Source organism: Hermetia illucens, chromosome 2 (genome assembly GCF_905115235.1).
Source record: "Hermetia illucens chromosome 2, iHerIll2.2.curated.20191125, whole genome shotgun sequence".
NCBI classification, from domain to species: domain Eukaryota; kingdom Metazoa; phylum Arthropoda; class Insecta; order Diptera; family Stratiomyidae; genus Hermetia; species Hermetia illucens.
Window position 1 is genome coordinate 159823197 of NC_051850.1, and position 21594 is coordinate 159844790.

The window sequence follows — 21594 nt, forward strand, 5'->3', positions numbered from 1 at the left end:
TGTTGTACGGTTGAGGATCGTCGCGTCCTTCAGAAGACCTGCAAGAGGCGTTCGAAAACCAGCAAGTTATTTCGTGATGCGTTATACGGTGGCGAAATTTAGATTATTTGTGGCAAATTCTACTTTCCTGACTAGTGCAATAACAAATTCTTTTTTGTCGCGACTCATGCTATGCTTCACATCTCGAAATTCACAGCAGTTTCGATGCTCTAGGGCATTAGGTCCGCTCCCCTCACAGTGATTGTAAGAGCCTTCACTTCAATATCCTCCTCAAATCCCTTCGATGTCTCGGTAGTTACCCAGATTTTGTGGTGCCCCGTCGAAACGTTTAATTTGCATCAATATTCTCCGGTCAGCTGTTCAGGATATCTGCCGTGCGATCAGCAAGATAGTTTTCCCATTGTCCTCCGGCAGCCAGGTCCTATAAAAGAACCATTGGATCTTTTGGTGTCAAATTTTCTCACCCCTACGAGAAACCAGTGACCAAGTTATGGTCTCGCTTGAAACCCATGTCAACGCTTCTCTTCTTACCCGTATCCAGAATACTACTTCTATATTTACTACTGATCGCGATGCAGTCAATCTAAGCATACTCGATCCCAAACACAGTACAAAGACTGGTTGCGATGATTCAAAAGTGACAATTTTACTTGAAAACGAAGAACGTAGAAAACTACCGAAAAAGTTTGAAGATGCCGCACTGCATGCATTGCTCGATGAGGATGACAATCAAACTCAAAAACAACTTGCAGAACAATTGAATGTGACTCAAGCGAGCATCTCCTTATGTTTGAAGGTCATGGAAAAGGTTCAAAGGTGCGGAAAATGGGTGCCGCATGAGTTGAACTAAAGATACTAGGAAATATAACTTGTGAAATTCTTCTCGCAAGGCAGTGAGTCCTTGAGTGTTTTACGTCGGTACCTGTAGTGGAGGCTTAATCCTACGGTCTTTTTAAGACACGGATTGATTTTTTGACCACAATCAGTGCCCCGCTGAGACAAGCAACAACGGTACCAGTCTATACCAAGTGGATGGCTTAGCATTCATACTGGTGGATGCAAGGCCTACCTAAATCTCTACCGAACTAAGGAGTACAGCATCCGTGTTGAAACGCAACACCACGCCGAGGCCCGAAAGTCTCTTCTCGCTTGAGCATAACCAACAATCCCCATGGAGCTCCCACTAGGGGGCCAACCGTAAAAATCGAGCTGTACTCACATACAACGGGAGTTCACCCGAAGTATGAGAGTCCAGGGGCTATCTCGGTTCCCATGGTACCAGCATACCCCTGGTGAGGTTTCGTGACCAATTTGCCACTTCAGATGAGTCCCCGTTCAGACTCGGGTCTGATTAGGCCTTTGGAGCATTCGTCTACTGCATCACGAGCGGCAAGCCAAAGCGAGTACAGCGTCTCCCGGTGTCACGACTATGGAGGTTCTCCTCGGCCACTTGGTTTTGGTTTGGCAGACAGGATTGCCGCCTCGTCTTCCTCACCGCTAGCTCTGAGCACCTTCTTGTAAGGCACGAAAGAAAACGTTTTTTCCATCGAATTGTAACAGGGGATGAAAAATGGATTTATTTCGAGAATCCTGAATAGGCAAAATCATGGGCCATCCGTCAACATCAACTGTAAGGGAAATCGCTTTGGAAACAAAACAATGCTCGGCGTTTGTTGGGATCACAAGGGTGTGATCTATTAGGAGCTTCTAAAACCAAGCGAAACTGTTACGCAACGCTGTCGACAGTAAATGATCAATTTGAAACATGCATTGCTTGAAGAGCGACCAGAATGAACACCAAGCACGATAACGCGCATCACACACATCAAAACCAGGCAGGGATATCATTGCTGCATTTCGCTGAGATGTCCTATCCCACCCACCCTACTCATCAGACTTGGTGCCTTCTGACTTGTTTGCATCAATGGGGCTCACACTTGCTGAGTAGCAGAGGTTCTCACGAAGAAGACCAAATATCGCACGATGCATGGTTCGCTTCAAAGGACCGACGCTTCAACTGGCAAGACATCCACAAATTTGCAGAAGGATGGTAAAATTATGTACCCAGTGATGGCCAATACTGCAAATGGAATAAATTTAACCATTTCTTTTGAATATATGTGTTTTTCCAACTTAAAAAAGCCAGTTTCCTATTTATATACCTGGTAGATAAGTTGCACGTTACCGAACAGTTCGCCCCGAACTGATCCAACAACAGGCTCTGTGATGAAACAAGAGGCGTTTTTAGAGCCCACTTTGACGTTCAGGTCTTCCATCCCCTTTGCAATGGAAGCATACAATGGCACAGTTCCGCAGGAAGGAGAAAAGTGCCACCAACTTGCCTCGCTTAATCCCTGACCATCTAGCCTATACTACAGGAAATCCCCCTGGAGTTGGAACAAAAGAGCATTCTAGGTAGCCTCGATATCGCCGTCAAGAAGCGTTCGTACATGCTAAAACTCAATCATAAACCGACCGAAACATTAGTTTCATTCGGGGGGTGATCGTCGTTTCCGAAGCACCGTTAATTTTGAGAGTTGGGGGTTGCCTCTATCCCTTCATTTTACGACAAGTAGGGAATACTTTGAGTGAATTCTACTAGCCTCCACTTATAGGGGGTTGCTACCTCAGCGTGGCACCGACTTCCCATCTTAATAGAAAACGCTATTATCCAGATGCGGGGTTTTACAGAACAGTAAAGAGCCTGTAGGAACTGTTGAGTTACGTTATGATCAAATAATTATCCAAGTTGATCATGTGCTACCACGAGGGTGAGGATCCCCTAAACCTAACGAAACGTTGTAAATTTTACCATTCAGGTCCACTGGCAAGTAAGCGCAGCTGTGTCTGGGGTGTCCCGTCGACTTGCGCTTGCACGCTCCTGTGAGTACTAGCTACGAGTCCGGAATAAGATGTGGGTCCTTTTTAACACTTCATTCCGCCCCATATCATTAATAAGATTTCGCATGGCTTGTAGCCGTTGTGTGAGACGATATCAGAGCCTGAGATGCAGAACGATACATGGACACAAGGGAAGGTATGAAGGAATGGCCGACGCCATTGTAAATGAATTCAATAATGCAATTGTTTGGTAATAGTCCTACAGGAAGTTAAGGAAAAGAAGATCATCAAATTAAAATTTTAAATAGTCGATGCCCATATCATAACTAGTACATGACAGTTACAGCTTACCAGAAGAAATAATGAAATGTAATAACAGTAAAGAGATTACTTGTGGAAAAAGAAATAAACCTGACTTTAACAGGAGAAACTACCAAACAGTCACATTTCCTATGCCGGCGGCAAATTTGCAGACGAAACATTTGCGTCAATAAAATTTCATTCCATGATGACACCAAGGGTATCTTGATTTCTAACTGCAGATTTTTCTGTTAAGCAGCGTTCGACCGTTGGGGTAAGAAGTGCGCACAGATTGCTCGAACTGTCGATTATTCACTTGTTACTATTTTAGCCACTCTCTTCCCACCTGACGAAATTGGAGAGTCGAGTGGTTAATGGCTCCGAGACAGTTCTTTTCCTCATTGATCTTCAGGGATTCTATTCTAAGCTGGCCAACCTTTTACTTGCTCTTTATCTGTGATTTACAAAGTGACCTTAAGATGACAGTCTATTTTTCTTCTGTCACAAAAACCATTCAATCCTTTCCCGAACAGCTCGATCCTAGAAGCAGTTCAGATTCTCTGAATTATTTTTGATTTCCAGTCAAGTACCAAAGCTTTATCATTTTTTTGATTACCAAGTGAAGTGATGGCACGCCATCCACCACCAGTAATACTTTTCTCGACCGTACCGGTAGACTATCCTCTTCACTTGAATCTTATGTGTATTGCGTAAGTGGCGCGGGTGTTCATTATTTGATATTACTTAATAAATGTCAGATAAAATACATGTAATTGTACGCTAACATGGACAGGTGCATAGCATTGTGATGGGATGGGATACAAGAAATTGGGAATTTTCATTTTCCAGAAAATGTTAAAAATGTAATGTGGTAGGAGAGGGTGCAATATATCAAGCTAAATAGAAGCGGCTAATTGGCACAATCTCAGTAGCACTAAGAAGAGCGCTAAAGTGGCAAATGCAAGAATACTGCGTCGCTGTGCCAAAAATAGCGTTTATTTTATTTATTTTTATTTGTGACGTTGAATAAGAATTGGGTTTCCTTCAATAACCCACGTTACATTAGAATCAATTGATCTTTAAAAATTGGAGTCTTGCACTGATCAAGAAAAAATGTTCTTTAGTCAGAGAGTAGTAGATTATCCACCAAATAAACATATGAAATTTGATCAAAATCTTTTCAACTAAAAACTGAAAATTTAAACCAAATTGGATTAAATCATCAAGAACTGCCATAGACAGAGTGCAAACCATATTGCTTTGTCTATCTGAATCACTCCAAATGGAATATCCCTCTCGGGCGGCTAGAAATCTAATCCGTTGTTGTTTGGCAACTTGGCAGCCTACATTGTACTGTTCTTCACCAAAAATGGTTCTTGGAAAAAAATAATTACGAATTGTGAGAAATGATAATGACTTTGGTGGTTTTTATTTTCTTGTTTTTAACTCTTTGTCGCCATGCGTAAAGCACACCGTGATCGCCTCTAGCCCCAGTTTGGAAAGACAATAATTCGCAAATGTGAAAAATAATATAATTCGATTTTATTTAGAAACTGACCATTTGTGGGTATCGGAAATTTGGTTTGTTGATGCAACAAAGTTACGCTGGCATGGTTGTTATAAATAGAAATTTTCAATTAGTAGTTTTTAGTTCGTTTTCGAATGGAGGTTATATCTTTGCTTTTTAAGGAAAATAACTAAATCATGTGGGCTAAGTGGCATCAAGATTATCCGGAAGCAAAAACCTAAACCAACTGAACTAAATTGTTCTCATACCGTTTTTGTCTCTGTGATTTACTGGATAGAATCGACGGTATTGGTTGGGTTAGAATCCTATTTAGCGATTTCTATTCAATATGAAGGTTGTAGTACGTAAGTGCTGAATGTTACCTTGTATGGGTTACCTTGTCTTTGGCGCTTCTTTCTCCTTGACCTCTTGCTCCCGGTTCGAATCCTGATTGTGTCATGGATGTTTGTATTCGTCGTATTTGTGGTTGTCTCATTGGTTAAAGTGTATCACTTACATGGCGTCAAGTACGATAATGAATTTGTAGCACCGTCTCAGTAAAAATAAAATTGGTAGAATATGTGGAAGCCCCATTCACTCCATAGAGGGGTGAATAGGAGACCTAGAAAAGCCCTTACAAAAGTATTTATTATTCTCGAAACTTGAGACCAGTGCTTTTGAAAATATCATTGTAGGAAGAGACTATTAGGAAAAAGAAAGCTTTGTGGATACCTTAGGTTCCACAAAAGGGTAAGAAGGAGACATGGAAGAGTCCCTGTCTCTCAGACATTACGAAAGTTTTTGTTTTGTCGAGTCCCTTACAGATACAGATATTTTACTGGGATATATCCTAGTTGTTAGGCTAAGACCTACGGAACAGTTACGGTGGTGATTCTCTTCTTTTTAATAGGTACAGGTAGGTACCATTTTGCCCAAGAATGTTTTGAGAGAGAAATTGGTATAATTTCTCTTGACATAGGTTGACTAGAGAATGAAATCGGCTAACTGCTTTCGTGGAGATTGGAGAGAAACGTTATCTTTGTATATCCTTTTCCATAAACTAGTATTCATATCATTTTTATTGCACTTTGTCTTAGATACACTCCAGATTCAGAATAATAGCCGGGCCTTCGGTCTGCTCTAAAACTTCACCCTTCTCTACTAACCTGCGTAGCGTGGGGACCGTACCAGCGCAGTAGAGAGGTTAGCTATGAACGTCGGGTAACCGCTTTAAGGTATCTACCGAAATCTTCACAAGTCTCGCCTTCGTGGCCTTGCATTAGTTCAAGAGGCATCTAATGGGTTACTAAACAGTTGGCGGTTAGACTCACAAAGAAAGGTAGAGTGGTGGTAATCTCAACACCAATCTATTGCTTTAGCTATGAAAAAGGGGTGTGCATGTGTCAATAGCAGCCCGAAATCCCTCTGCACGGCTGAGTGAGTCAATCCTTCTACGCGAAAAAGGTACTCTTTAATGTGCCATCATAAACCAGACCCTAGGACCCTATCATAGCATATACATGATCCACTGAGATGGATTTGACTATTGGCGCTTAGCATCCTAATGACGGATAGCCATAGTGCAGTTCGCTATGCCCATACAAATTTTCAGGTCCACATCTATCTTCCCCGTCAGTAGAAGTCGCCAAAATCAGATCCGTCGTCAAGTTCGTAAAAGTTATCCATGAAATATCTATGTTCATGTTTGTCCCTTATAAATGGCGCATGAATTGAAACCGACAATCAATCGCGCTCGAGTTAATTCTTCAATTCGTGAAGCGATATAAACGTCCGTCGCCCCTGCATCTTGCGTGAAAGGAACAGCCGAACGTACAAGATCCCTACTCGTGGTCTCGTGTCACTCGCCAAGTCCAGCTCAGCCGAACCCGGGTAACTTCGAAATTGACCGGGATGGTCCGTCTAAAAATACTGTATCTCCGCTGAAAAGTTTCATCGACAGCGATTGCACCCCTCTGTGCTAACCAGACTCGGAAATGTGGGGGAGGTCCTTTTGGACATTATATTTCTTCTTATGACAGAGTTTTCGCATATGCATGTTCTGGTGCGGTAACCAGAACCCGAAATACCAAAAAGGAGATTATCGCTAGGATCTAGGACAAAAAACACACGCAAAGCTAAGTTGGGCAAACAAAGCAGATGTTGGGCTCCACGTTGATTGGTTTACGAAGTACAAAAGGCTCTTGTTTTCCTTTTTTGTGTCCATCTACCTTGGAATTTATTTGTCATACGCTATTTATTTGATTTCTACGAATCTTTGAAATTCATAAGATCATTATTGAGTGTTTATTCTACTGGCGTATTCGGTTTTTCCTTGTTGGTTTGTTTATCTCCTTTTTGCTGCTTGGGGGAGTATAGGGGAGTGTGTGTGAGGTTATGCTTCAGTTTCGTTATCATCACAATTAATGCTGTGCAAGTGCAGCAGCAAATTAAACTCAAAAGGAACACAAACATCCACGATGGCCTGGGAGTCGGACCCACCTGTTCTGTCAGCCGCGATAGAGATATAAGGAAGACTGCCGAACCCTTTCCTCAAGGTTTCCTTTTTATGCTTCGTTTGGTATTGAATTCTTAAGCTCCTATCAAAGAAAATAAGTCGCATAATACCCTGCTCTGAGGAACTCTCGCTTGGGTTTAGAGCCTTCAGAAATCTGGGTAAGTGGTTTTGTTGTTGTTTGTGTTCAGTCCAATTCTACCCGCCTCTCTTTCCAAATCTAGAGCTATTTGGTCAGAGTTTATGAGAGAGAAAACAGATGTCATGAGCGTTGTCAAGGTATTTAGGAAAGATGTCATCGTCCATTGAACTCTTCCATGTCCTATGGATCAGGTAGAATTAAGGGCGTCACCGATAACAAGAAAAAAAAATTATATTGGTGACAAGGTGCAACCCTGGCGCTCCGCTTTGGACCTCAGAATTCGTCTGAGATTTTACCGCGGTGCAGCACGTGAACTGCCATTATATGTCGTGTTTTGATGATAGCTTTTAGTTTCTCCGGAATGTTTCTCTTGCATAGAATACGTTAGATAAACTCTCTGTTCATGTTGTTAAAAACTTTCTCGAAATTGAAGAAGAGCAGGTGAAATGAAGTTCTGACCTGGACTGTTCCAGAAAGACTCGGAAGGTGTTGATGTGGTCAATGCAGGAGGATCAGAAGCGGTAATCACCCTACTCTCTATCGAATAAGTTTTCAAGATGTTTTCGATGCATTTCGGGATTATTTGAGCTATTATTTTTGCGATGGCAGGGACTACGCTGATACCCCTCCAATTGTCATACTCAAAACGGGTGCACTTCTTTAGAATGCTAACGATCTTCGCTTTCTTCCACTTTCTTGGAAAGGTCTCGAATTCCCAAGATTGCCGAGTGGAAGTAGCATAGTAGAATAGTAGGAACTATCCGGGCGACCGTCAAGTCAAGCTTTATTCTGTTTGAGTGCATTTATGGGCGAGATGATTTTTCTTCTGCTTGGTGGAACAGTTCGTATTCGCATATTACGGTGACTAGTCATTTCATCCACAAGAGGAAGAACCTCACCAGATCTAATACGGTTAGAACAATGGTGAAGTGTTCTTTCCATCACTTTAGCTGTTCGTCATCGACATCCACGATTCCCTTTGTGACTTGGCTGACAATCTGCGTAGCACTCGAAGAAAGAGCATTTCTGATGGCGGCCCTACGCTTATCGATATTCAGTAATAGCTCTTCTACTGTCAAACGACAGCTGAATCATACAGGCGGTCAGTGTTGAATTTGTGGACTTGCAACTGCGAGAAGTGGTGGACGCAACAAGACCATCAGATAGTGATCCCTTTCGAGGCCAATGTTAGCCCCTCTCTGTACATTTAAGAGACAATTCTTAAATCTGTTGGTGACTGCAAAGTGGTCAATCTGGTTGCTCGTACGGTGTCGGTCAGCTGAAACCCTACTGACCTTATCGCAGGCTCTGCGCTCGAAAAGTATGCAGTCAATGACGAGGCGGAGGAAATTGCAGGAATCTCCCACTATTGTCGTTACGTTCCCCAAAACTGTGCTTCTCCATCACTTGTCCAAGTAAGATGTCAGAAAACACCTTGGCATTCAGGTCACGCATCACTATCACAAAGTCACATTCAGTAAGCCTCTTCTACGATTCTGTCTACTCCCACCATATTGGAAGTCACCGCCGTTTTATACACTGCATATAATCGTTATGTTCCTTAACTTGAACAGGAATCTTGCAGATTTTCAGAAATCGGCTCCCAGGCTAAGAGAGCGTGCCTCAAGGTAGCCGTCAGAAATAACCCAATACAGGATTCGTGTCTGCTACCACTTAGCCTGCCAGAGCACAAAAGCACATCGTCGAAGGGAGATGAGAAGTACTCTCCAGAGCCCGTTTAGGTCCACTCTGCTCCAGTTTATATTATTGGAAATTTTGTTTGAGTTGGAGAAAGCGAGCATTCTGAGGATCGTCGATACGGTTGTCGGAGTGAAATCAGTCCCTATGCGAAGGGTTGTTGACGTTCCGGTAGCAATAAAGTTTTGAAATTTTTGTAGGTTGCTGGGCCACAATTTTTTTTTCTCCTTTAACCGCCTTTTACGACAAACAGGGCAGATTTTTAGTGCATTTTTAGGCCCCAACTCATAGAATAAGGTTTTTATTTTCTGAGAAGGCTGACCTAAATCAACTTTATTCGCTTCTTATATTTCGATACCATTTACGTTGGCGATTTTTTCGATAACTTTCAACGATGGAACCCATGAGGACAATCGCGAAACTGGTTCAATCCAAAGTGGAGCATATTCTCCATATCTTTGTTCGACCCATTTCTCAATACATGTATCGTTTCCGCGGCATCATTCAGTATTATCCCCCGAATATTATACAATTCCTTTCTAGTGGCTTTTTTGAAGTCCGTAATGACTTCAGATAGATTTATCTTCTTTCTCTCGTAAAGATAGTGCGCCTCGGAGGTCTAAAAACATGCTATCTCAGCCGATAGTGTTCTATATGCGCAGTAAACCCTTAGCACGGTTGGTCGGTATGCCTTACCGCACTCATCCTGCTTTGTTTCACTTCGTTGCCGACTGGTTGCACTCGAACTGGAATCGCGAGAAGCAAAACGGATTTCACCTGTCCTGCGCTCAACAGCTTTCGACTATATTCTGCAAGCTATTTGGGATTTCATTTATGCTCTAACATTTTCCATACGGGTGGCATCTGAAAGCTGAAACGACCTCGCCATTCCACTATACAACCAATCTTATTTCCATCTTTCCAGCGTAGGTAATTTCGGCTTTGATGTTTGTTGTTTCTTGAAAAACTCGATCTCGGTTATTTGTATCATGCAAGTTTTCGGCAGACCATAACAATCCAGATTTGTGTAATTGCGACGTAAATTCCATGAACTCAGGGTCTAGGGCTTCTGCGAAGTAAATAAATTGGCCAAAATTCTGGGCCCAGAGGCATTCATAAGAAAGAACCTTCATGGATTCCATAGAGGTTCTATCGCCGAGGACAACTTGCTGAAAATAACTCGCTCAATCGTAACCTACTGCTATCCTTCTACACCAGTTTCTTTGAGAGTAAAGTCTTCTTCGGAGTACTTTTTTAGATAACTTTATTTTCAAAATGTCGATGGAATCTGCACAGCAAGAAGCAAATCCAGTGGCAAAGGGACACGGAAAATCATTGTGAATCTTTGGGGTAGAGACAAGGTGACCCATGTGTTAATGTATCAGTGCATCGATGCGCTTAGATGGTTTTCTTGTGTGTGTTTCCCCATTCTATGTGACAATGTCACATGCCCGTATGCATGTGCTCGCAACCACGTGGGAGCACATCAATGCACCGCATACACAACACTAACACCAGACCTCATGCGCGAAATATTTCTCCCGCAATTACCGTCGACGGTCGAAGATGCGCAAGGATTTTCCTCTACCATAACATTTCGAATAATGTTCTGGGAGTTGAATTTCCTGTATACAGTCCTTTTGCTGCGCACACTACATTCGCACAGATTATCCTATTTCTCGCCTGGCTCTTATCAGGTTATTCCAAATGCAACTTGGTGATCAACCCCTCCAGCTGTTTTGTAGTCGTTTGCTTTCAACCCTCCCTTAACCCTTTGTTCGTTGATATTGCCTATTTCTTTACCTTTGTTGAAATAACCACCTGTTGTCCCAATGTATTTTCTAATCTTTGCGGCCATCTGATTAAAGATCCTTCAGACTTTTGTTAAGAAAAGGCACCATACCCTCCAGGCCTTTATTTGCATTTCTTTGCCGTCCAGAGAGGCTACAGTTAGATATACAGGGGCAAAGAAACCGATTATTGCTAATTCACGAACAGACTGTAGTTCCACAATACTAAATTATCTTTTAAAAGCATTTAAAAATATGCCATAAATTATAGAACAAAATACTTTGCATTTCTCATGTAGCTAAAATATCTTGCTGTCGTTGCATTTTATCAGCTTATTTTATCTACCCAGAATCTTCATGGACGGTGTCCATAAATATAACTTTATTTCACGCTTATTTGTAAATGTTTTTCTTTTTTCGCTGCCTAAAGATAATAAAGTATGAGTAAATAAGTTGATAGTATATGACTGCAGAAAAAATTATCTAGAATTGTATCATTCTGAATACCACACACAATCAGCACCTACGTAAGACGATATCATTGAAAATTGCCGAGTGAGATATGATATCAGAAAGAATAAAGACGTAAAGGGAAGTGGGATGTGTACTGCTGACTGCAAAATCTGTTCGCGATTAGATAAATTTTGTTTTATGTATTCATTGTTGGCAAAAGGGGAAGTGCATTGTCGCGAACTTTACTGAAGTGCAATGACTAATTAGCAAAGATATATGTACACTCATTGTGATAAACCAACCAGGAAGACTATCTTTAATAGTTTATATCTTCATTGATTCTCTGATATTTATTTAGTCTATTTTGAATATTTCTGTTAAATATTAATTTTTCGATTAAATTTTATGAATACTTCGCCAAAATTTCCCGTGTGCAATTTATCGGTTCTAAGTCGCTATAAAATTAATCAAAAGAACCTCGACCTGTGTGCAAAAGTGCATAAACTAAACATTATCGTCCTCGCAGTCATTAAATTAGAAAATTTTTCCCATTTCTTCCTGCAACCACCCAACAAGCTTTCAAATTTCCATATTATACACATTATCTTCCCATTCAATTCTGAGAACAGTTTCCTTGGGGATGACATAATAAATTTTCTTTTAAACACTTGGTGATCTTCTATGGTTCCTGTCATCTTTACACAAGTTGTCTAGTCAGTTTTTGGCATGATTTCATTGGTCACCGGCCAATAAATTTAAAACAATATTTCGCCTGATTTATGTTCTGTGTTTGCGTTCGGTTTGAGTTTTGAGCAAGGTAAGTAGGGGCTCTCGGATTGGAATGTCTTCTGTCAAATTTGATATAAAGCTGTGGGATTATATGAAATTAAATGGAAAAAGTCACAGATTGTTTGGGAAGTGTTTGCGAATGATTGCTATTATGGTTATATCTGGTATATAATTAAGTTTTGACAGTATATTCCGAGTTGTTGCTGGTACAAGTCTGTTTTAGTATTTTTTTCACGATCTATTAAACCTCCATGGATCAGAAAGAAATATTACTCTAACCTGGAAAAATTAACGCAAAATTGAAATTCTCATTTCTTTCTTCTGAAAACTGAAAACTGGAGAAAGTTAAAAAAAATCCAAAAATTTTGGCTTATAAAAATCACTTTGACCTATTGTGACTCTTCCTTAAAATTATGATCATAGGATCCTCCAGTCGGTCAATGCCAAAGAATCACCTAACCGTTGGGGCTTTAATCTTTTCTGCTCCTAAATCGACAGTTCCACATACTCTTCTGCAATTTTTCCCGCCTAGTATCTCAAAATTTTTTTCCTCACACTTACTCCTAGCAGCCTCGTACTCGTGGCTGACACTAAGGCAACCTGAGATATCATATCTGTTCCTGTGTTTTATCAGTTTTTTTTTCAAGAAATCCCCTTGCAAAAAAGCAAAGAGACTCTTCCTAGGCTAAAATTGCTAAACTGTGTCCTCTTTACAACTCCCTAAAGGATGGGTAAACCTCGGCCTGTCGCTACCAATCTAGAATGTGGAACTAACTTTTATACCACATACGCAGTTTAAACGGTTATGAACTGTGTTATCTGATGATTTCGATGAGCATCAACTTAGTAAATCATCTTATAAACATACTTCGTTTTTTCCGCTCCTTGTTTTCCGCAATATCTACGGGTTCGATTCCTTCCACTTCTATAGGGGCTTGCTTTGGTTTATCCCTAGTCAACCACTCGCCACTCGTTTTTCCTTCGTACTAAGTGCATACTTACAATTAGTATTGTGGTCGCGTCATCTATCTCCTTTAGCAAAAAATCTTACTTTCACTATCTTCAAAACAGCAATTTACATCAGATTTATTTGCTTAGTTTATTTGCTTACATTTTTTGTTAAATCTTTTTTCCATTTGAACAAAGACTGTGCTCCAGGGATCAGTTGTTTCCTTCTTCATTGTTTATTTCGTTCCCGAAAAACGGTATTTGTCAAATTAAGAAAATCGTAGGCAAAAAAAGGAAGATCCTTTTTTCCTTCCATGTGAAAAATTGACTATCAAATTGCTCCAAAAATTATTTACTTTTTTTCAGTTGTCTTTACACCGTTTCCAATAGTAAGAATCAGTAGCTGTAGAAAACTTTGGGAGACTTTCAGATGTCATACGCTTCTATTTCCAAGGGCAGAGTCCAGCAATTTCATCTCCTTTGCCTCTGTTAGGAAAGTTGCAAAAGTTTCACAGTTTTCTTACTTAAAAGGAAAAGATTTTCTGTACTAAATTATGGTGATCATAAAAGGATATTCTACCATCTCGTCAAGCGGCATAAGGTGGCCCTAAAAACCATCAACCATCACAGCATCAAAGCTCGTAACAGTCTCTCGGCGAGCGCAGTCGGCGTCCTGTTGGCGACTATGAAGGCTGAATGCTACCTGCACCAAGTCAAGGAGGATCTGACTTTCCCATAACAAGACTTGAACGCGATAGCTTTTGGGCCAGATGCGCGCAAAGGTCTATCGGATAACGTCGTTTTGCACGGGACCTTGCCCTATATTGGACCATGCCACCCGACTCAGCATATCCTGTAATTCACATTGTCGTTTTGAGAAAATGGTTCACCATTGTCCACATCCAGTATCTTCTATAAGCCTGAAAATAGGGACATGTTACGAAATTTGCGGGCCAAGAAGATCTCTGTTTCACAGGCACTCACATGAAACCAAATCATTTACTCAAAAGCAGATGGACAAGAAGTGATCACCTTTCACTCGAAATTAAGTAGGTTGAAGGTACTTGGTTAATTGCAACTAGATAAAAATTGTGCAATCATCAAGTGAGGAAGACACGGCAAGGGAAAGAAGGTTACATAATTAGTGATGCTTGATTACAAGGACTTTATTGAAGTCGGTCTTCTTCGTAGGGTGATGTTTAACGACCTTTACGTAGATATTCTGAATTTTGATGGGAAGAAATTCCGTATTGAAAGAATAAAGGATTTACATTTCTGAACAATTGCAATTAACATCATCATCATCAACGGCGCAAGAACCGATATCCGGTCTAGGCCTGCCTTAATAAGGAACTCCAGACATCCCGGTTTTGCGCCGAGGTCCACCAATTCGATATCCCTAAAAGCTGTCTGGCGTCCTGACCTACGCCATCGCTCCATCTTAGGCAGGGTCTGCCTCTTCTTCTTTTTCTACCATAGATATTGCCCTTATAGACTTTCCGGGTGGGACCATCCTCATCCATACGGATGAAGTGACCCGCCCACCGTAACCTATTGAGCCGGATTTTATCCACAACCGGACGGTCATGGTATCGCTTATAAATTTCGTCATTGTGTAGGCTACGGAATCGTCCATCCTCATGTAGGGTGCCAAAAATTCTTCGGAGGATTCTTCTCTCGAACGCGGCCAAGAGATCGCAATTTTTCTTGCTAAGAACCCAAGTTTCCGAGGAATGCATGAGGACTGGCAAGATCATTGTCTTGTACAGTAAAACCTTTGCCCCTATGGTGAGACGTTTCGAGCGAAACAGTCTTTGTAAGCTGAAATAGGCTCTGTTGGCTAACAACAACCGTGCCCGGATTTCATCATCGTAGCTGTTATCGGTTGTGATTTTCGACCCTAGATAGGAGAAATTGTCAACGGTCTCAAAGTTGTATTCTCCTATCCTTATTCTTCTTCGTGTTTGACCAGTGCGGTTTGATGTTGTTGGTTGATTCGTCTCCGGTGCTTACGTTGCCACTATATATTTTGTCTTGCCTTCATTGATGTGCCGCCCATGATTTCGCGCCGCCTGCTCGATCTGAATGAAGGCAGTTTGTACGTCTCGGACATGAAGTGGGTTAAAATCGACCCGTAGAAGAGGTATGCATTATCACGAAAGTGATCCCATCTTAAAGTGTAACGTCCGGTAGCCGTCACCAAACGCGTTCCAAACGCCACCAAACACTACAGCATCACATCATTACATGGCTACCTATCAAAGAAGCGATGATGGTATTACTCTTGTCATATGTAATGCTTTGTAATGTCTGCACCGAGGTGATAGAATACAAAGTACAAGACATCACTAAACATCACTGAGTAAGATTGTAATGCGTTCGATATATTACGCTATTCTTCCTAGTACCAGTGGCGATGGCGGTTGTTGCGTGGCGACGCCGATTCTCGCTAGTGAATCTCTTTATTCTGCGTCTCTTTATTCTCTTGGCTGGTTTCGTTCTTTAAAAATGATTTCAGATTTGTGTGATAACTTTGAATTCAATCGAAAATTACTGGTGAAACTAAACGAATAAAAGTAAATAGGAAGAGTGTTTATTCGTATTATATTTATCAGGAGGGGCATTTATCACCATTTATACATTTTGCTATGGTTGAGCCAATCAAGGGTCTGCCAAATGAATTTTCAGTAAGCTCATTGTTTCTCGCCCCGTCTGAGAACTTGTGCCATCTTGCTGAAACCAACGAAACCCACTTAGGTTACAGGCTGAAATCCAGGTAACAAGCAGTAGCGCTCACCACTGAAGCTACATTTTGTCTGTCCTCTTTTTTGGAAAAATATGGACCGATAATTCCATCGGTTCATAAACCATACCAAATCGTTGTTTTCTGTGGATATAGTGGTTGCTCTTGCAACTCTTTGAATTTTTTAGCCTATCGCCATTCTATTTTTTAACATACTCTTTGGACCATAAATGCGCCTCATTATTGAGGATATCTTCGCTATAAAACTCTGTTTGGGCCAGCATATCTCCGTTGTTTAACATTCGCTAAAGTCAAAAAAGTTTTGCTTGCATATTGGGACGGGAACAAACGGGCTCTGAAAACGTCGACAGCAAACAAAGAATGACATATAAGATCACACATAATCGACCTGTGGACATCTTTTCTTTTGTTCTCGGTGCATTGCTTGCCGTTCCACTATATTTCAAGCCTTAGGCGAGTAGAGAAGGAGCAGGCCGATAGCACAGACAAATTCTCAACCGAAGGTGCAGTGCATTTTTGAAGATCTTTCATCTTTGAATAGTTGGGTTTTAAAAAAAAACTTTCGGTTTAAATCTTGGCTGGTCTGAACCTTGGCAACAACTTTTTTTTTGAAGAGTAGAGTGCTACTGAGAAGCGTGACCGTAGCGGCCGAAGGGCAGACGCTAGTCAGCGTCTAATGAGTTTGACTCTGCCCTGGCGAAAGGAACTTCCGGCGATTTTTCCTTTAAAAAGTTGGGTATTTGCTCAAAAAGGAATAGTCCGTAGAGTGGAAAGAAGGAATAAGGTGCTTTTCAAAACTAATGTGGTATTATAGATAGAGTCCTCAGGATCGCTTTCTCCTTGAACAAAGCGGACACACTGGCGTCCTATTTTAAAATAAACTAAAAGTAAACAGACTATGTGTTATCGACACTTCTGGTCACTTTCGTGTTTCCACTGTCTTTCAGCGTAGTTTTTCCTAGTTCTGGCATCAACAATGGAAGGCTGCAACTTATACTGCCTTCAGTATGTCTGCCCCGTTTTCTTAGGCTTTTTCCACAGTCTTGAAGTAACCTCCACAACACTTCCACTTTCTAATCTGAGAAAAACATAAGATATATCAACAACCACTGAGATGAAGCAAGGAGAGGAGTTGCGGAATAACAGGAATGCCTTTTGAAATCAAACCTTCCTCATGGAGATATTTGTGTGAAGTGAGCGTTGTTATAATGAAATATCTGGCCATGCAAGAACTATCTTTCTGCTCGGCATTCCAAGGAAATCCTTGTAAAGATTTGATTGACAGCTTGCCTTCAAGGTAATAATTATCTGCGAAAGATTATTTTTTTGTAAAATAGGCACATCATTGTTGATTTGGTGCTGGATTTGCTCGTTTAAAGTTTCTTCGGTTGAGAAAATATCTCAGTATGGCACTCCTGACTTCGCCGCTTCTTACGGTTGTGTGAAAAAATCTAGGATTTATCAGCTTTGATTATACCATCGCAAAAAATCGTAGTCATTAGCAATTCTGTCAACAATGTTAAGGCGTTCGTTTTTTCGTTGGTTTTTATATTTAGTTCTGGGTTTTTTGGCTCTATTTTGGCATATGCTTCTCGCACGTGTAAATCTTCAGTTAAAATTTGATGTACTTTCAAACTATTAAATTTAACCTGGTCACTCATCATCGTTACTATTGAACAACGGTCTGACTTCATAGGAGCCGTCACAAGCTCGGTGTTTTCATTAGCTTTTGAAGTGAAGGGCCTTCATGAGCGAGAATGAACTTCCACCATTTCTCGGTCATCTAAAATATAACTTTTCCAGGTTAACGTAAAAGTCATATCGTTGCTTCGTTCGCGTGCCATATGACAACGACAAGTTCACTGACCGTGTTTTCAAAACTATTGTGGCGACAAAATGGAGTTAAAAGCCGGACTAAGCAGCTCGTGTATCAGTCTCATCATTTTTGTATCACGTTTCGTATATGGATGCAATCATTTCGGCATTCATTAAAGTGAATCAAACCTAACTTTCATCGTATGTAAATTCAATTGTATAAATAGGATCTTTCTCCGGGTAGGACCGGGCTGGTGGGATAGTGCGGAAATGTGCTAAATAGTTTGAGTGGCACGTTCAAGTTCGCGTTCCTCTGGGTTTGCGGTCATAGGAGCCTAGAAGGAAATGAGGTGACCGATGGACTCGCATGGAAAACTGCATTCTTCATAGTTGATCGGTGGACGCAGGCTGTGTAACCTTAGCAACCGTGAATCGTGGAAAATACTCGCAATACTTGACAGTACTTTCTTTCAGAACAGCTACGAATATTAAATAAACAATTTTTGGCAACCTTAAGGAGATCTCTGGTCTGCTATCCTTTGTTAAAGTCACGCGCTATTCCTGAAGGCCTGGGTCGCAATCTCTGGAATTTCTGCGGCAAGATGCCTAAGGACATCTATCGAGGAAAATTATACTTCATTGAGTATGAGAAGATAGTGCTATGTGAGAAGTAGTGGATGTGGAAAACGTTGTCAGGTAATATTTAATGCTGCAGTCAATTCCGTCCTTTTTAGTACAAACGTGGGCAGCGCGATGGCTGAGTTGGTTGAGCGACGATCACTCGATCTCTTTGTTTTGGGTTTGGGATCCCGTTTGTCATTGATATTTATCCTCGGCTTTGTACTGATCTCTTTGTTGCAGGCTTATCACTTGTACAGCGATAAGTGTGATGAATACAATAGGGCAAAACTCACGAAGGCTGTGTGGGAGGATGGAGTGGAAAATGCATACATAATTCTTCAAAATTTTCGCTTTGTCCTTCTTAAGGTTTTGTGTGAAATAAAACCTTCTTAAAATCGGTGTACTGTCTGTCTGTCTGTCATGAGAATTCTTCTAGGAAACGGGTATAGCGATTGATACTAAATTTGGTGAAAGGGTGGGAACTGTGAACGCTCACGCATACAGTGAGTTACAACAGGTCGAATTTAAGGGAGGAAAATGCAAATTTTCACCAAATATGGTCATGTGAAAGGTCTCGGTTGGTATTTTCCGAAGCTGGTGCTAGTTTTGACATTTGTTGGGAATGTGGGGAGTGCGGGGAGTGGAAAGTGATCATTTCTTTCACTGACTCATTCTCAGAAGCTACCCAACCGAAAAGTCTGAAAACAAGTTGGAGTACCGGAAGTCCGGCGCTTCAGGTAAAAAGTTTCGTGTTCACCTTATGTGAAACCCTCATGCACTTTCTCTGGGATTACCCAGGTCTAGTTAAAGTCAGGTAACGGACACTGGGGACCTCAGAGAGATTTCTAGCTACAGGACGAGCTCTCCCATCCTGTAGCCAGAAATCTCTTTCCTTCGTGAAGGCTACGGGCTGGCTCTGAAGATCCGAGCCGGCTACACTCTGCCTCCCTGCTCTCATAACAGCAGTCACGATCTTAGGAGTTTGTGGCGGCCATTGATACCTACCCCTATGCACGGTTTTCCATTCGTCCATAGCTAAGAATACAAAACATTTCGCAATAGTTTTTTAAACTCTAAGATACGCATATATATGTACATAACGACGTAAATGCATAAATATTATGCTCATGTTAAATAAACAAGAACTGTTTCCACTTTACTCCGTGCACAAGAGCACGTTCGTAAATTAAAAACCGCTGGTAACCAGGTACATGCATGTGTATTAAACTGATTATTACATGCACATGTCTCCCTCCAGTAATTGACACTGATATGCAAGTAACTAAAAAAGCCAAAAAAAGAAGTCGCCATGGATCCCGCCGTTCATATAAGTTCATTTTATATGATGATGACGTCATATACGGCTTATGGTGCAATAAATTTGCCTGAAATACGAAATTTTGACCTTAAATAACTTTGTTAATAATAGTTGGATTGTCTTCAAGCTTTTCATAATTGTGTCCTATATTATCGCCTATGTTGCTGCCAAATTTTGTATTTCTGGGATGAAGGGGGGAGAGGCTTTCCGGTAAATTTCTAAAACATGGCAATATACGATTATTAACTTTATTTGTGTAGATATCGGAACGGGATATATTTTGAAGTCTAGATTTTATATAGATGCATCATTGTGACTTTTTTTCAGATTTTTCGGTTGGATAGGTTCTGAGAACGAGACCTTTTTCACTTTTTTGAGGCACACATTTTGAGCCCTATCTCTCCCCTATGTTTTACCCAATGTCAGCAATAAGACAAGTTTCGAAAAGTACTATTTGAGCCCCACATGACCATGTTCTGTGAAAACAAAATCTACACTGCTCTTTCGCATGTATGGGGAGCGCCCCTCTTCAAACTTAACACAAAATGGCGCCACTAGCTGCATGTAAAAGCACACAGACCACATATTCTCACTAAATTTCATAACAATCGGTTCAGGCGTTTCGGAGAAATTGGATGTGACAGGTTGACAGACATTCAATCGATTTTAATAAGGTTTTGTTTCACACAAAATCTTCAAAGTCAAGAGGCTACCACTATATTGTGTTTAGGCTCTCAAATACCCTCCACACTAATATCTGTTCAAATAAAGTTAATAATAGTACATTACCATAATTTTTAGTAATTGATTGCGTTAAGTTCAGCTTAGAATTACGAAATTGCAGCAATGTAGCATGATCCTTCCAAGTTTGGTGGAAATCTTACTATTATTAACAAAATTATAATAGGTTTCTGTGCAAATTCAAGACTTTGAATGTCAGTATCACACAAAAGTGAATATTCTAACAGAATATATGCATATATTACATGCTACGTACTAATGGAACAAACATCCATTGAAATGTTTTTATAAAAGAAATACACAAAACCTTTCATACCTGAGGCGTCCAGCTTCCGGTTTTTCGACTCGTTTAAATTTGCAACTTGTCATTGGTATTCTTGCTACTAAATTCACTAAAATAATTTTCTTCATCTTTTGTGATTAGATACGGATTTTTCGCAGCACGCCTTGCAAGGGAACAATAAAGTAAAATTTTCTAAAATGTCAGTTTCTTTGGAATCAAATTTTCCCTCACGACTTGTTAAATCTAACTGCCACTTGTCTACTAAGTTTGATAAGTGCTTCCTACTGCTTTCAGTGCAGGTTTTGTCAACTGCACCCTTCTCTCCCGGTTGTGCATCTTGGTCAATGATGAAACTACATGAGCGCCAATCCTTCGATTTCATGCCCCGGGTTCGAATACCCATTCTGTCATGCATGTTTGTTTCCTCTTTGAGTCCATCCCCCTGCTGAAAACTCATCACTAGCACAGCTTCTGCACTATAATGGCAGCGAAAGTGAAGCATAGTCCCATTGAAAATAAAGTGAAAGTAAAGATACAAGTGGATAAGACGGTGTAGATATTATAATTTCCCCCTTTCTTCTTTCTTTTTTTTTTTTAAACATTTAATTAAAAGATTAATTTTCCCTGAATGCCACTATCAACTACCGATCTCATGTTCAAATATTATTCAGGCGGATTACATTTTTTTTCTGTCTGTTCTTTCCATTCTAATATTCCAAATTATGGTTCACAAATAGATACTAGCAGACACCATATGACACACTTAGAAAAGTTCCGAATAAAATATATTAGCGGATACAGATAACCATGTAAACTTTGAAGGTCAAAGTGGGAGTCGATGATTTATCTCGATTTGAAAAGTTTCTGACTTTTGAATAATTGCTCGATTCTGGAAGCCATTCATATACTTCGCTAAGTGATATTACTTTGAAAATTGTTTACTCTGAAATTCAGCAATTTATTTCGTGAGTTTGAAAGTTACGTTGACATCCGTTAAATACAACTCCTTAAGACGAGCTATTTTCAGTAAAATATCTATGATTTGTTTCAAGATGGAATTGTGATTGCGTTT

The 21594-nt window shown here is 40.6% G+C and overlaps 1 protein-coding gene across 7 annotated transcripts in view; it reads left to right on the forward strand.

Annotated features, from left to right (window-relative positions):
- LOC119649162 (supervillin) overlaps nucleotides 1-21594 on the forward strand; it is an 838258-nt gene that overhangs the window by 317017 nt on the left and 499647 nt on the right. The gene's annotated exons all lie outside the window — the stretch shown is intronic.